Source organism: Beta vulgaris, chromosome 8 (assembly GCF_026745355.1).
Source record: "Beta vulgaris subsp. vulgaris cultivar EL10 chromosome 8, EL10.2, whole genome shotgun sequence".
Lineage (NCBI taxonomy): Eukaryota > Viridiplantae > Streptophyta > Magnoliopsida > Caryophyllales > Amaranthaceae > Beta > Beta vulgaris.
Window position 1 is genome coordinate 11,457,343 of NC_079209.1, and position 16,591 is coordinate 11,473,933.

The following is a 16,591-nucleotide window of genomic DNA, read 5'->3' on the forward strand; positions in this document are numbered from 1 at the left end:
CCCAAATAAGCAATGAAATGCAGCTGCCTTAGATGACATACAAATCTCGAGAAGGCTCTCACTAGGGTGTCACTCCTCTCGACATTTTTGTGGCAGGCAAAAAATGAGTCCGATCACTCACCATCCCAACCATAATAACCCTTCCCACTCACACTCTCATGTGTTTAGAAAGGTAATAATGCCACTCATCTTAACCATGTCGACTCAAGTAGCGAACGTACTCTTTAACCTTGACAAACTGACCACATCAATCTGATAGACAATGTAAGCGCAAGCTCAAGAGGACTTTTTCAGGGTTGTAATGGGGCTTAGGTATGGGTATGGATTATGTATGGGAAATGTGGTGGAAAAACCAAGAATAAGGGAGCACAAGTTACTAGAAGTATCTTCCTGAATATAGCAAATAACAGTGTCCCAATTCTATAAATCACAAAATTTTCAATAAACTCATCCTTGAAGCAGTGTGATGATTTTTTTTTCTTTGCAAGCACTTGTAAAAGAAAGAATTTTTGACTTTTTGTTCGTTTCTTCTTTTTCAATCTTTCTTTTTCTTTCTCTTTGCATTTTTTTCAATCCCATAATCACATGTATTTCATTTTGCTCATTCTTTTCTTTTTCTCAACTTTTGTACCTTAATACAATCATCTCCATCAAAGTAACTCATAAAAACTATCTCAGATACTAACTCAAACATATGCTCCCCCAATAGGCTTGGGATTAATATCAAAATAAGGGCCATGGGCATGTAATGAGGTTTAGTAACCTGAAATAGTCATTAGGCTCAGCGGGGCTAAGGAGGATAAAAGTATATCACAAAAATCACTTTAAGGCTCAAAAAGCAGACAAAAGAACGCCTCTATCACAACAATTGCCACAAGCCATCAGATATCAATGCGTACGATGTCAAAGTCAAGATCAGTCAGCTAATGAGGAACTAACACACAAGAAAACAGAATGGATATAGAAATGAATCCATTGGCAAGAATGAATCCTCACGGTCTAACCAATTCAAGTATGCAGTCAAGATAAGCGCTTTATTATCAAAACTCATTGAGGGTCAAGGCATTTAGAGTTACATTCCAGCATCACAATCTCAAGTGCCCAACTATCCAGATAAAGAGCCCAAATATACTTTCAAAGAACATCATGGGGCACAGGGAAACAATCACACCAATCCAGTCAAATCGTATTTTTGGTATTTTTTCAGCAATATTTGTTTTTTTTTTGTCTGAAAGCAAATAAATCTGGCCTAAGAAAGCAAAAAATCTACACTAAAAGGTAGTAAAAGAGAGAAAATACATACAAAAATCCTCCCCCAAGCTGAACGTGGCAATGCCCTCAGTGCCGCAAGATGAACTATAGGACTATGCTTAGAGGAAAAATTAATGTTAGTACGCTCCCGCTCGCTCACTCTCTAAAAGGGAAAAAATGAAAAAAATAATAAGAAAAAAAAGAAAAAAGAAAAGAAAAAAACTACGGGTTGCCTCCCGCTTAGCGCTGGTTTATAAAGGTCCCGCACGACCATATTACCTCCTCAATCTCAAATCGGAGGGGCTTGGCAATGAGTGCCCCCTCATCAAACATTTTCCTCCTGCAGCAATTTTGCTCAAGCATAGGAGACTTAACAGCATTGGTTAGTTTAAAAGTGACATTATCATCACCAACACTCAAAGTTAAAGACCCAGACTTGACATCTATAACAGCACCACCGTACACAAAAAGGCCTACCAAGAATAATAGGAATTTAAGCATCCTCCTCCATATCAAGCACCACAAAATCAACAGGAATATAAAACTTTCCCACCCTAACAGGGACGTCTTCTAAAACACCTAGAGGGTATTTTATAGAACGATCGGCCATTTGCAAAGTAATTTGAGTGCACTTAAGTGCTCCCATATTCAGTTTCTTATAAACAGATAAAGGCATGACAGATACAGAAGCACCTAAATCACACAATAACTTATCTATAAATAATGCACCTACATGGCAAGGGATGGAAAAACTACCAGGATCCTTCAACTTAGGCGGGGTTCGATTTTGTAAAAACAACACTACACTCTTCAGTTAGAGCGACTCGATCTACCCCACCAAAGTCTTTCTTTTTAGTAATCATGTCTTTCAAAAACTTAGCATAAACAGGCACTTGAGAAATAAGTTCAGTAAAAGGAATTGTTACCTCAAGGTTCTTGACCATAGTCAAGAACTTACCAAGTTGTTGATCGACCTTCGACTTCTGCATCCTATGGGGAAAAGGTAGCCTTGTGATAATAGGCGTTTCAGAAACCTTTCCCCCCGCTTTCCTGTCTGATCTTCCTTAGCTAGTTCGACCTCAGACATCGAACTCTTCTCCGCTTCTTCCTCTACCACCTCTTTCTCCTTGCTAGGAGCATCATCATCAATGGGCATGGGAGGAGCATCATAAACAGTCCGCTACGAAGTGTAACGGCATTTACAGTCTCCTTTGGGATGGGTTGTCCCGGCAGATGACCTGGTTGCCTCTGTGCATTATTTTCCGCCACCTGAGCAATTGAGTCTCCAAATGCTTGGTGGTGTTCTTCAGCTCCTTGATGCTCTCCTCATGATTTTTCTGCATGAAACCATCATTTTCATTAGATCAGACATAGTAGGCTCTTGAGAGCTGGTATTATGAGGAGTTTGCTGCTGATAGCCTTGGGTTGAAGGCCTATTGAAACCAGGAGGGGGGTTTTGAGGAGCCCCTTGATAATATGGTTGTCTAGCAGCATATTGTGGTGGGTTTTGATGTGGTGGTTGGTAGGAAGATTGTGGTGGAGGTTGAGGATTTTGAACATTGTTGTTCTTGTAGGAAAAATTAGGATGTTCTCTCCAACCTGGGTTGTTGTGTTAGAGTATGGGTTGTGTGGAGTCTTTGCTGAAAAACATTTGCATGCGCCATTTGATTCGGATCAGGTTGATTGTAGCAACAATCATGACCAAAGTGGCCTTGAACACCACACACTTCACAAAAGGAAGAAGTAATAGGAGCCATGGAAGACATTGCATTAATACTCATAGGAGGAATACTAGACTGCAAAGATTTCAGTGAGTCCATCTTCATGCTCAACTGGGCTACTTGTGAAGACAACAAGGCATATGCATCAACATCCAACTTTTTCTTTGTAATAGTCCTGGAAGAACTATGATCATTCTCTGCTAAGTTGGCCAGAAAATTATACCCTTCATCCACCTCCTTATCTAAGAAGACTCCCCCTGCAGATGAATCAATGTACTCTTGATATGGGTTGTAGACCATGTTAGAATGCTTGGGTGATGAACCACTTATCCAGATTTGGTGTGGGCATTCTCTCTGCAGATCCTTGAATCTATTCCATGCTTCCTTCAGTGTTTCATCGGGTTCTTGTTGGAAGGTGGCAAGCTTGTGTCTTATTTCTGCAGTTTTGGGGGAGGGTAGTACTCTTTCAGGAATGCTTCAGATATAGCACTCCACTCAGTTTCATTAACATCATTCAGCCACTTCTGTGCCTTGTCCTTTAGTGAAAATTGAAAGACCATGACCTTCAACTGATCAGGAGTGACCCCTTGGTGCTTAACGGTACGACAAAGCTGTTGAAACCGTTGTAAATGATTTGCAGGGTCTTCAGATGGATGCCACCAAACTGATTCTGCTGATCATGTTGATGAGGCCAGGCTTGATTTCGAAGTTGACTGCTTGTATATCAGGCATAGTAGGGCCTGTGGGAACATTGCCAGGAGAAGGTACCCCATAAGACTTCAGTGACTTAGGAGGCATAATTGGTTCAGTTGGTTCTTCCGTGGCTTTTTCCTGATTAGCGGACTGCTTTTTCTTCTTTTGTGTCTTCTTGAGCTGCCGGATGGTTTTCTCAAGATCAGGATCAGTCTGAACTGGAGAACCTGTTCTTTTAGACCTGGGCATAAAAGAAACAAAGAAAAATATGCAGTGAGATGGCCTCAATTGGAACTTGAAGTTCCAATGAGACAACAGAAATAGTGAAATAATTAATCAGAAAGCTATAGAAACTAGCCGTCTCCCGGGCAACGGCGCCAAAAACTTGATGGTTTTAAAATATACCCAAGTGCACGGTGTCTGTTTAGCAGAAACTGGCAAATACGGGTCGATCCACAGGGAGAGGAGTTCTACAGATTTATGTTCAATTATCTAACTACTTCCAGAGAGGAAATGATTGAGTAATTAATAACTAAACTAGAACGCTGAAAAATGAGAATTTATCAAATAATTAAAAGCCTAGGGCAATCGATCGGTCCATCATGCTTATATCAGTTTAATCAATATAATATAGTTCAACAACACTTGGATTGAGGTTCGAATAAATGAAGTATTTCGCTAATCCTTGGTCAGGCATTAACAACTCCTAGATTAAGATATGCCAGTACGGTCGCTCAACATAATCAAATCTACCTATTGTAACAAGCCTCTAATGAATATGATCTTTCGATTCTAATTCTTATTAGCTGAACATAACTCATGATATTGCGCAATTACATGAATTAAACAAGTATAACAAATCAATAGGAATTATTCTAATTCAATCCAATTATTGAAGAACATCAAACCACAATAAAAAAGGTATACACATGGCTTCCCTCTCTAAACCCTAGAAATAGACTACTCACTCATGATAATAAAGAACTCAATAAACATGATCAAAGTAATAGAATTCATTAAATTAAAGAAAGTAAAGAAGAATATCGAATGATTGAAGAACAATGAAAAAGGAAATCGACGATCTATATAATCTTCCAATGTAAGAGTTCAACAAAAGTAGAGAGAATAAACTAAGTGTTTTGCTCTAAAAAGCGCAGAAAATAAGATAGTCTCAACGAAAATATTAAAAACCTATTTATACTCTTTACAAAACCGGCTAAAAAACCCGAAAAAACGCGTCCCGAGAAACCGCCCGGTCGACCGGGCGAAATCCACCCGGTCGGGCGACGGTGATTCACAACTTACGACAAAAAAGCAAATCCGCTCGGTCGACCGGGCGAGCCCGCCCGGTCGGGTGCGCAAGCGATTTTGGATCTTTTCTCGCCCGGTCGACCGGGCGAAGAAACAGTGATTTTGCGTCAACTTGTGAAGGCTGTATCTCTCGAACCAGATGTCGGATTGGGGCGTGTGACCTATCATTGGAAATCCCTTGAAGTCTAGTTTCCAATTCAACTAGAATTTCTTGATTATCAATTGTATATCAAAAGTTATGGCCAAAATAGTGAACAGGTGTCAGTTTTGACACTTCTTTCATCAACTCTTTGCTTCATTCTAACTCGAAATTGTCCCGAAATGATGCATTGTGATCCTTGTGCAAGATATCTTCATCTTCAATGATTAATAGGCTTGATCTTAGGTAATCATAATCAATTTGCATCAAAGTAACCTGAAAATGATCAAAACACGCAAACGGGGAGTAGTAGAGCACAACTTACGTAATTCATTCCATTATGCACCTAAATGCTCTAAAGAGAGTTCCAAATGCAATCAAATGCATCTAAAAACTATATATAATTGTGACATATCAATAACCCCTCATGTGATTTGCACGTGCCATTTAATGAATTTATTTTCTAAATATGTTTATTTTTCCATTTTTTGACTTTATTTTTTCCTACCATTTTTCCCTTCCTTTTTTTCCCCTTTCGTCTTTTTAATTCTTTTTATTCTTTTCACTGTCATCTTCTTCTTCATTCTTTCTTGCTCTTTTTTTTCTTCTCAGTTCATCTGTTATTTTCTCTTATGTATTATTTTGTTTTGTCGTTAGTCATCATCTTCTTCATTTTTTTTTCTTTTATGTTCTACATAATTCAAAACTTAAACCAAATAAAAATACAAATCAAACAAATACCCAACAAGCCCAAAAAAGATATTGACAGATTCGACTAACCGAATCCTGAATTTCTTGTTAAATTCAAATAACCATTATTTTTATAACCCACGACAATAATGTTCCAAGAAATCAAATTTCTAACAGGTATTTCATCAAAAATCATAATTCCTATGTATAGAAAATGGGTCTAGAGAGAGAAACTCTCCCTTCTCTCTAGAAAACACTGTTCCATTGGTTTTGCTCTTTCAGTGTAGCTTAACACTGGCGCCATGGCAAGAGGGCGAGCTAGGAAGAGTGCCCAAACAGGAAAAGGGAAGAATAAGGGGTCTGGTTCGTCATCATCTCCGGTTAGGAAAACGAAGAGTGTTGATGAAGTCACTGGTGTATCGGTGCTAAATGTGCCTAGCCCGATATCGGAAAAGTCGAATGGTGCTAAAAATGAAGTGATAATAGAGGAAGGGGAGAATATTCTGGTAACAACGGTGATGGAATCTAGTCAGAAGCTGGGAGAACAATCGGTATTATTGGAATGGCTTAATGTTATTCAGAGTAGTGAAAAAGAGCTGGGTGCTGCAAGAAGGCTTTCATGGGCAGAGGATGTGGAACGACAGGAACACCAAGTGAGTAATTCTTTCAATCTTGTGAAAATTGATTCTGATGACATTCAGGAGGAAGTAGAGTTTTGGTCATCTGTTGTTGTGTGTTTTGTATTGGGGGCTAATCCACCATTATGTGTACTTTAGAAGAGTATGGGGGAAACTTGGAATTAACAAAATAGCTATGGTGGGCAAAGGCTTATTCATTGTGAGATTTGATTCATTGTAATCATGTATTAAGGTGACGACGAGTGGATTCATGTTTTTTGATCAAAAGCCATTGATCACTAAGCTTTGGGATCCAGATATGTCTATGGACAAGGTTAATGTGTCGACTGTGCCTATTTGGATTAAGCTCCCTCAGCTTCCTTTCAAATACTGGGGGGAGAGAAGTTTGTTTAAAATAGCTGGTATGGTGGGTACAGTTGTTAAAATGGATCAAGCAACAAAAGAGAAGGAGAAATTGAATTTTGCTAGAGTTATGGTGGAAGTAGGGATTAATGATGCTCTGCCTGATAGCATTGCGTTCTGTAATGAACATGGGAATAGGATGGAACAAAAAGTTGAATATGAATGGAAGCCCATTTAATGTACTCAGTGCAAAGGCTTTGGGCATGATCTGGAGGCCTGCAGGAATAAAGGAGGAAAGAAGATATGGGTGAAGAAAGGTGAAGTAGTGAAGGATAAAGATGGGTTCCAGTAGATAGGGGTGAGAAATAAGAGTGTGAGGCAAAAAGAAACGAGTATCCCAACCCATAACTCATTTCATGTGCTAAATGAGGAGGCAGAGACAAGCATGATGGGGAGAAACGAAAGTAGGGAGATGCAGGATGTAATGATGGTAGAAGGAAACAGTGGGGATGATGGTATGGTGGATGAAATGGTTGATAAAGGGCAGGGGGTGATAACCCCTAACAATGATGGATAACATCATGGCTTGGAACGTTAGAGGGCTAAATAACAGGAATAAACAAAATGAAGTGAGAAGGTTTATTAAGTCTCACAACATTAAGTTATTTGGCCTTCTAGAAACTAGAGTCAAAATGAAGAAGCTAGGGAGTATGTATATGAATGTCTGTAGTGGGTGGTGCTTTACTCACAACTTGAACTGTCGTGAGAATGGTAGAATTATGATAGGGTGGTGTCCTAATGCATTTAATGTGGACATTAAAGTGGTGAATAACCAGTTTGTCCACTGTTGGGTTCAATCAAAGACAGGGGCTACTGGTTTTGAGTGCACATATGTGTATGGTTTTAATGACCAATAAAGTAGGAGTGAACAATGGTCTGGATTGAAACAAATCAATAGAAGGTTGGTGGGTGCTTGGCTAATACTAGGTGACTTTAATGCTGTAAGTAATACTGATGATAGGCTTGGTAGTAGTGTGAGAAGAGCTGAGCTTACACCAATGCTGGAGTGTATTACTGAGTGTCAAATTAGTGATGTGAAAGCTACAGGGAGATATTACACATGGTGTAATAAATAAGATGGAGATCAAAGAGTCTTTTCGAGAATTGATAGGGTGCTAGCTAACCAGTTGTGGATGGATAGCTATGATAGTGCTGAGGTTCATATTCTTCCTGAGGGTGAATATGATCATACTCCTTTGCTAGTTTGTGTGTATCCTGATATGAGCTTAAAGAAACCTTTTAGAGTCTGTAATTACTGGTGTCAACATGATTCCTTGCTGATGATTGTAAAAAAGGAATGGGAGACTCAAATTTCTAGCTGTGCTATGTATAGAATAGTGCAGAAATTGAAGAATATTAAGCTAGCTCTTATAAGGATGAAAAAGCAGGGATGGGATGATGCAGAGGTAGCTGTTAGTAAAACTAAAGCTAAACTGGTGGAAATTCAAGATGCCATGCATGAGAATCCTGGGGATACTAGTCTCAGTACTGCAGAAAAAGAGGCTCAGAGTAGTTACAAACAAGCTCAGAAGATGCTTCACACTAAGCTTCAACAGCAAGCAAAATTGAGTTGGCTAAAATGTGGAGATGAAAATTCTAAAGTCTTCTACCAAGCTATCAAAGCTAAGAGAAGACATAATAGAATTCATGTTATACATGACATGAATGGCAGGTGGCTGAATAAAAAAGAGCAAGTAGAGGAAGCTTTTGTCAACTTTTACAAAAGCTTATTTACTAATGTTGAGCAAAAGAAAGTTGTAATTGAAACTATCATGAAAAAAGGAAAAATGGTGACTGAAGATCACAACAGGATGTTGCTAGCCGAGTTCACAAAAGAGGATGTCAAGAGGGTGATGTTCAGTATCCCTAACGACAAGGCTCCAGGGATTGATGGTTTCAATAGTTGCTTTTTCAAGCACTATTGGGAGGTGATAGGTGATGAAATTTGTGATGTTGTACTAGACTTCTTTAAGACTGGTAAGCTTCTGAAGGTCATTAATGTTACAACTTTAACATTGATACCAAAGGTAAAAGTTCCTGAACATGTAAGTGAATTTCGTCCTATTGCCTGTTGCTCTATGATTTACAAGTGTATTACTAAGCTTATCAGTGAGAGACTGAATAATATTCTTCCAGAGATTATTTCTAGCAACCAGGGAGCTTTCATTACTGGAAGAAGTATACTCTATAATGTCTTGATTTGTCAAGACTTGGTTAAAAATTACAATAGAAGCAAGAATAGAGCTGGATGCATGATGAAGTTAGATCTTAAGAAAGCTTATGATTCAGTCGATTGGGAGTTCATACAGCAAATGCTAGAAGGAGTGGGATTCCCTAGGAAGTTCATTGATATGATTATGGTCTGTGTTAGAACTCCTAGGTTTTCTATTATGCTGAATGGTGTGCCAACTGGTTTCTTTGAAGCTCAAAGAGGTATCAGGCAAGGGGACCCAATGTTCCCATTGCTTTTTGCTCTTTGTATGGATTACCTAGACAGAGTACTATCATATGTGGAGGATATGGAAGGATTCAAATTTCACTCTCAATGCAAAAGCTTACATCTCAAGCATCTTTGCTTTGCAGATGATCTCTTAATGTTTTGCCATGGTGATTTCAAATCCATATACATGTTGTTACAGGGATTCCAGCTTTTCTCTGACACCTCAGGGCTAGAGGTTAACAAGCACAAATCTGAGGTATACTTTACTGGCATGACTCAGAGGGATATTCAAAGAGTGACATAGGTTAGTGGTTTTAAAGTTGGAAAACTGCCTTTTACTTACCTTGGAGTTCCCATATCTACTTCTAAATTGAAGGCTAAGGATTGTCAAGCCTTAATTGAGAAGATGGTGATTAGAATAAGGATTTGGAGAACTAGACACTTATCCTTTGCAGCTAGGTGTCAGCTAGTCAATAGTGTGCTCGTGAGCATTCACACTTATTGGGGACAACTATTCATAATTCCTAAAAGCATCTTGAAAGAGATCAACTCAATTTGTAGATGTTTTCTATGGTCTGGTACCCATAATGATACAAAAACAGGTGCTGTAGCATGGGACAAGCTGTGCAGATATAAAAAAGATGGTGGTCTGGGCTTTAGAGACACAGGAATTTGGAATATGGTAGCTCTTAGCAAGCTTGCATGGGGTGTGGCTAAAAAACAAGATAACCTATGGGTGAAATGGGTGCATGGGGTTTATATTAAAGAGTCAAACTGGGCTAGTTATGCAGCTCCTAGTCATGCCAGCTGGGCTTGGAAGTATGTATGTCAAGCAAAAAATATGATGAATGAGAAGACAAATGGGGTTCAATGGCTTATTAATGGCCAGTTTAGTATTAAACAATCCTACCAGCTATTGAAGGGGCAACAGGCAAGTAGTGTGGGCTAGATATGTCTGGAACAGGATACTTTACCTAAACATCGACTGATTATGTGGCTGGCTATTCAGGATAGACTGAAAACAAGACAAAGGCTGAAGTTAATGAATGTATGTGTAGATGACCAATGTGTGCTATGCCAACAGCACCCTGAAACTATTAAGCATCTGTTGTTTGAATGTAAGTTCAGTGAACTGTGCCTGTCAGAAGTCCTACAATGGCTAGGTATCCCTTGGATACAAAGGAGCCTAATCCAACACTGCAGATGGACTCTGAATATGTATTAAGGTAATAGGACTAGGAAAATGGTCCTGCTAGCTGCATTTGCAGCCACTGTTTATGTAATATGGAGAAATAGGAATTCTGCCCACTGGGATCAGGTTGTAATGACAGTTAGTAAAGCTGTGCAGAATATCAAAACGAGTGTAAAGCAGAGAATCATTCAGATCATAAGTGCTAAGGTTAAAGATAATGATAGGAGATGGATTAATGAGTTATAAGGTTGGGCATGTCCAACTTTAGTTGTGTTTGCTGGCTTAGCTAGCTAGCTTAGGTTGTTTTTGTTGATTGAGCTATAAACCTTACTTATTTTCCAAAAAAAAAAAAATCATAATTCCTCATAGTTTCCCAAACTCTAGCATGTGGCCTAAAATGGTATTATAAGACACTACATCTTTCTCAAGCATTTCATCGAACATTTATTTGGCGTGCAAAACCCAATTTGCCACATTCCCTAAACATCATCATCCAAAGCATTAATTGAAAGCTTCCTCCATTTGTGCATCAGACAACCATCATCTAAAGCATTTTATTGAGGAACCAAATGTAGTGGACGAATTCTTTGAAAGCTTCTTCTATTTGTGTCTATTCTTATGCTTTTTCCTTATTTTAGGAATAATTATAACCTTGGAAGCAAGGTTTGGTTGCTCTTGTTTAGCTACAAATGATATTGAAATTAACTTTTCATGAAAATTTCTCTTATTTTTTGTTAGTGTAATTTTCATGGGGTTTGGAAAATTTTCCAAGGGTCCATGGATTTCGAATTAGCAACTCTCAATGAAAAATGGTGAAGAAGAGATGATAATGATATCATGATACTCCATCACAGGAAAAGAAGAAAGAGAAACAAAGAAAGAAAAATATAAGAGCAGGGGAAAAAAAGGAAAGAAGTTAAGTAAACAAAACACAAATCAAATGTACAAAAATTGAAATCAAATATCATTGAATGGCACGTGCAAATCACATGAGGGACTCTTTACCTATTGTAGTAGATAAACAGGTTACCAAGTCTGTTTTTATCAAATACAAATAATAGTTGGGACTAACTAGAAATAATTAATAGTTGGGACCGGTTAGAGAAAAAATCACTAATAGTATAGACTGCTAATATCAATTTTTCCTAATTTTTTAAGCTTCAACTCTGATTAATTAATTAAAAAGAGATAAATAACAAAAACCCACCCAACACACTTTCTCCAAAAAAAACCTTTCATCAAACCCTAACCCTACCATACTCCTCTTCATAACAAAAACCCACCCAATCTTCGGATAATAGGAGTGCGTTGTTTATTTGGAGTTGCTAATGATGTTGTCCGTGGTTGGTCTTGGCCATCGACATGTGTTTGTCAGTTGGGTCAAGATTGGTGGTTGAAGGTTGTAACGTAGAATATGTAGTTTTTTGGGAATATGTGTTGATGGACAATGTTACTGAAGAAGTTTATAAGCATGGACGAGGCGATGAAAGTTTTTCATGGTTGGGAAGTATGTTTTCCGGTTTTGCAAACCGGAGGTGTGTTCAAGAGCTCAATTTGTTTGGCTCTCTTTTTAGCTTGTCATTGATCTTGATGGTCATTGTCTTGACAACTTCAAATATGAAAGCGACACCCCAATTGCATATGGTGGTTTTTCAGCACGCCCACGCATATGCGTTTCTCCTACCTCTTGGAGAAACCTGAAATACTCACGAGTATGAGTAATGAGTCACAATAAAACATGGCTCTTTTAAAAAATTATGAGCCTAGAATCCCAAGCGATAGCAGATTTTTGGGATTATTGCTCATGCGACGAGACGCGACGCTCGTCATTGGTTGTTCGTTGTTCGGATCGTGAATGTCACTTCGCTTCTTCTACCACTTCCATCAGCCATCCGAAGTTTGAACCGACCATCACAAGCACTGACCAGCGATGCCTCCCTTCCTATACGACTTTTTATCGATTTTACTTATTTTTGTTTTAGATGGAATGTACGAGCTCATAAAGCTCCTTTAGGTTTGTTTGGTTTAGGTTTGGTTGTACTAGTATTAGGTTGTACTTCCTCTTTTAATTAATGCACGCTTTCTCATTGTCAAAAAAAATATATTTGATTAATTAATTAAAAGGAAGTTTCTGTTTTTGACACTAGTATAATAAGAAAGATAATTGCGACCAATATCTACTATGTAGCTCGCTATAATCACTAGATCATGGACAACCTTATATATGATAACTATAAAATTGTCACATAAGCACATCAAAACAATAACTATTAGGAAAGATATGTTATGTATATATAGTTTCCTTATTGTATTAGGAATGTGTACCCTATTTGGTGTATATATATATATATACACACGTTTGTGAATAATAGAAGGGCCAAGCCATTTACTCCTAATGTATCTCTCCCTTTACATAATCTTAACATGGTATCAAGAGCAACTCTAAATTAGGGTTTCAATTTTTTTTCCAATCCTTTGTGCGAACTCTTGACGTGATCTTGAATTTGTTGTGGGTATGCGAATGTATTGATCGTCCCTTTTGGTGCCCAGTTCTTGCTTGTTGTTTGGTGTCGGTTGGTGTGATTGCTTCCAATTCTTACTCGTGTGCAATTGTGTCGGTGATTGTCTCTTTGTTATGGGGGAAGTCAAATCCCCACACTACGAACAGTTTTCGACGTATTATCTTGATCCCTCGGAAGGTACAGGTGCTATTATTACTCCTATTGTTTTGAAGGTGTAACTATGATCAATGGGTTAATTCAATTACTAATAATCTTCATGCGAAGAATAAACTTGGTTTTGCTAATGGTTCGATTGTTAAACCCGCTTCCAAGTCTCCTGATTTGGAACAATGGGGGATGGTGAGCTCTACTCTTGATATTTAATACTCTTTTTGAACCTATTCGTGCTACTGTGACTTGTCCTGATCATGTAAAACTTTATGGGATGATTTGCATGATTGTTATTCTCTTCGTACTAGATCTCGTGTGCATGAATTAAAGAGTAAAATATATGATTACAAGCAACGTGGTCGTTCTGTGTCTATTTATTATAGCGAGTTGTGTAATCTTTGGGGTGAGTTGGCTAGTGCATCAAAACTACTTGCTTGTTCGTGTTCTGCAGCGAAAGAATATCAAACTTTGTTAGATAATAAATGTTTGCACAAGTTTTTGATCGGTCTTGATCCTATGCAATTCAAGACCGAGGTGTCTGCTTTATTGATGATGGATCCTTTACCCTCTCTTGCTTATGCTCATGGCAAGATTTTGGTTGTTGAACGCCATAATTCTGTTACTACGGTGTCTGATTCATCCCCCAAAGCTGTCGGATTTGCTGTTGCTGGCAAGTCTAAAGGTCGTGCTGATGGCGGTGTCGAGGGTCGTCATTTCTCTAGCGGTCCTAGTAATGATAGGGTTTGTTCTCATTGTGGTGTGAAGGGTCAAGTAAAAGAGAAGTGCTTTGAGCTTCATGGTTGGCCTGATTGGTACCAAGGTCGGGGTCGTGGAGGCAGATCTAATGGTTGTGGGAAGTCCGGAGGCCGTGGTAATTTTGTTGGTAATGTGAGTAGCAACCATAGTGGTTCAGGTGATGTCACTAAATCTTATCGTGCTAGTACGCCTACATTGAGTGATACTCAATTTGCTACTCTTATGGCTGCTGTCAATCTCAAGCATGCCTCTTCTTCTCCCTCTTCAAATCTTCATGGTAAGATGACTGACAATGATTGGATTATTGATACCGGTGCTTCCAATCACATGTCCGGTAATATTAATTTATTCTTTGATATTCATGATATTTCATCATCACCGATGGGATTACCTAATGGTAAAAGCACCACTGCTACTAAGGAAGGACATGTTCGGTTGAGTGATATTTTGATTTTGGATGATCTATGTGTTCTTGCTCTTAATTGTAATTTAGTGTCTGTTTCTCAATTGTTAGAGAAACAACATTTAATTGTTCTTTTTACTAACAAGCTATGTGTCATCCAGGACCAAAGTTTGAGGAGTCTGATTGGACCAGGGAAGATGAGTAGTGGGGTCTATCTTTTTCGGCACGTTCATCATATTCAAGCAAATAAGACTACAGTTGCCGAGTCAACCAAGTTATGGCATCAACGTTTGGGTCATCTATCTATGAAAGTTGTGTTTCTCTTCCTGAAGTAGCTACTAGTACTAGTGAGCCAAGTTATGGCATCAGCGTTTGGGTCATCCATCTATGAAAGTTGTGTTTTCTCTTCTTGAAGTAGCTACTAGTACTAGTAGTTTAAGAAACCTTTGTACGATGATTGTCAAGTGTGTTTTAAGGCTAAGCAGCCTCATAACTCCTTTCCATTAAGTATGAATAAAGCAAATCATTTGTTTGATTTAATTCATTGTGATATTTGGGCCCTTATTGTTTGGCTGCGCATTGTGGTGCTATGTTGGGCAAGTATGAGGTTGGTCAACTGATTCGTGATTTTTGTGCTATGGTCAAAACTCAATTTAATAAGAGTGTTAAGATTTTGCGTAGTGATAATGGTCAAGAATTTTTGTGTTTAAAATCATTTTATGCGCAAAACGGTATTTTACATCAAACCTCATGCGTTGATACTCCACAACAAAATGGTCGAGTTGAGCGAAAACATCAACATATTTTGAATGTGGCTCGAGTGTTACGTTTTCAAGCTCACTTGCCTATTGAGTTTTGGGGTTTATGTGTTTTATCTGCTGTGCATCTTATAAATAGGACCCCTACTCCTCTTTTACAAGGTAAAACTACGTATGAGATCTTATTTAGGTAAGCTCCTCCTATCGGTGCTCTTAACGTCTTTGGGTGTTTATGTTATGCTGCTCATAAACCTCGTGTCAAATATAAGTGGTAGTTGTAGCACAAGGTTGGGAATTGCATTAGATGGATGTTTGGAATGCTTTTCTCCATGGTGATTTGGAAGAGGAGGTCTATATGCACCTTCCACCTAGGTTTGATAATCCTGCTCCTGGAAAAGTTTGCAGACTTCGTAAGTTGTTGTATGGCTTACGTCAAGCACCTCGGTAGTGGTTTGCTGAACTATCTACAGCTCTTCGTGATTTTGGCTTTGTTCAATCCTATGCTGATTACTCTCTCTTCACTTACACCCAAGGGAGTGCATCCTTGCATGTTCTTGTTTATGTCGACGATTTGATAATTGCAGGTTCTTCTCATGAGGCAATTTACGCTTTTAAACAGTATTTGTGTACTTGCTTTCATATGAAAGACTTGGGTTCTTCTTAGGACGATGTATTTTTTGTGGATTATCCGTATGGTAAAAAGGATGTCATATTTATGATTTGGATACGCATGATTTTTTTGTTAGTCGTGATGTGCAATTCTTTGAGCATACCTTTTCCTTTACTAAGTTGGACACAAGTAGTGATGAGGTGTGGGTTGAGACTGTGCCTCCTCTCGTATTTGAAGATGAGGCTGCTGATTTGTTGCTTCGAACTGTTCTGGATGTGGAGAGGTGTCCGAGCAGCAGCTCAATAGCTGCCGCAACCAGGGTGCAGTACAGCCACAAAACCGCAATCAGGCTGCGGACAACTCTGCTCAATCTACTTCCCCTCCTGTTGGGCGCCGTAAGCTGCCTGTGAAGCAGCCCAACAACCACAACCAAGCTGCGGACCAGTCTGCCACACAGCCAGTGGGCATGGTGGTGATGGTTCGGTATACAGTGATGGTGATACGCATGTTGACATTGCTACTCCTAATATTCGTGATGGTTTTTCCATTGTTGTTGGGGATATAGAATGTGTATCTCCCTTGAGATTAAGGGGGAGTGAGGTGGTTCAAGGTGCTACAGAAATTCTTGGTCAGGGTCATCTTGTTCGCAAACCAAATAAAAAATTCAATGACTATGTTACTCACACAGTTACTCACAAGATGGACCCCTTACTACATTTCTAGCTTTGCCTTCTCAATCACGACGCTCCTCAGGTACACAATTTAAACATTTTTTAGCAGCAATTATGAAGCGGAAAGAACCATCTTCCTTTAAGGAAGCGATTAAGGATCCGGGTTGGCGATTGGCTATGAAGGAGGAGATTGATGCTCTAGAACGCAACGGTACGTGGACCCCAGAGGATTTGCCGCCGGGTA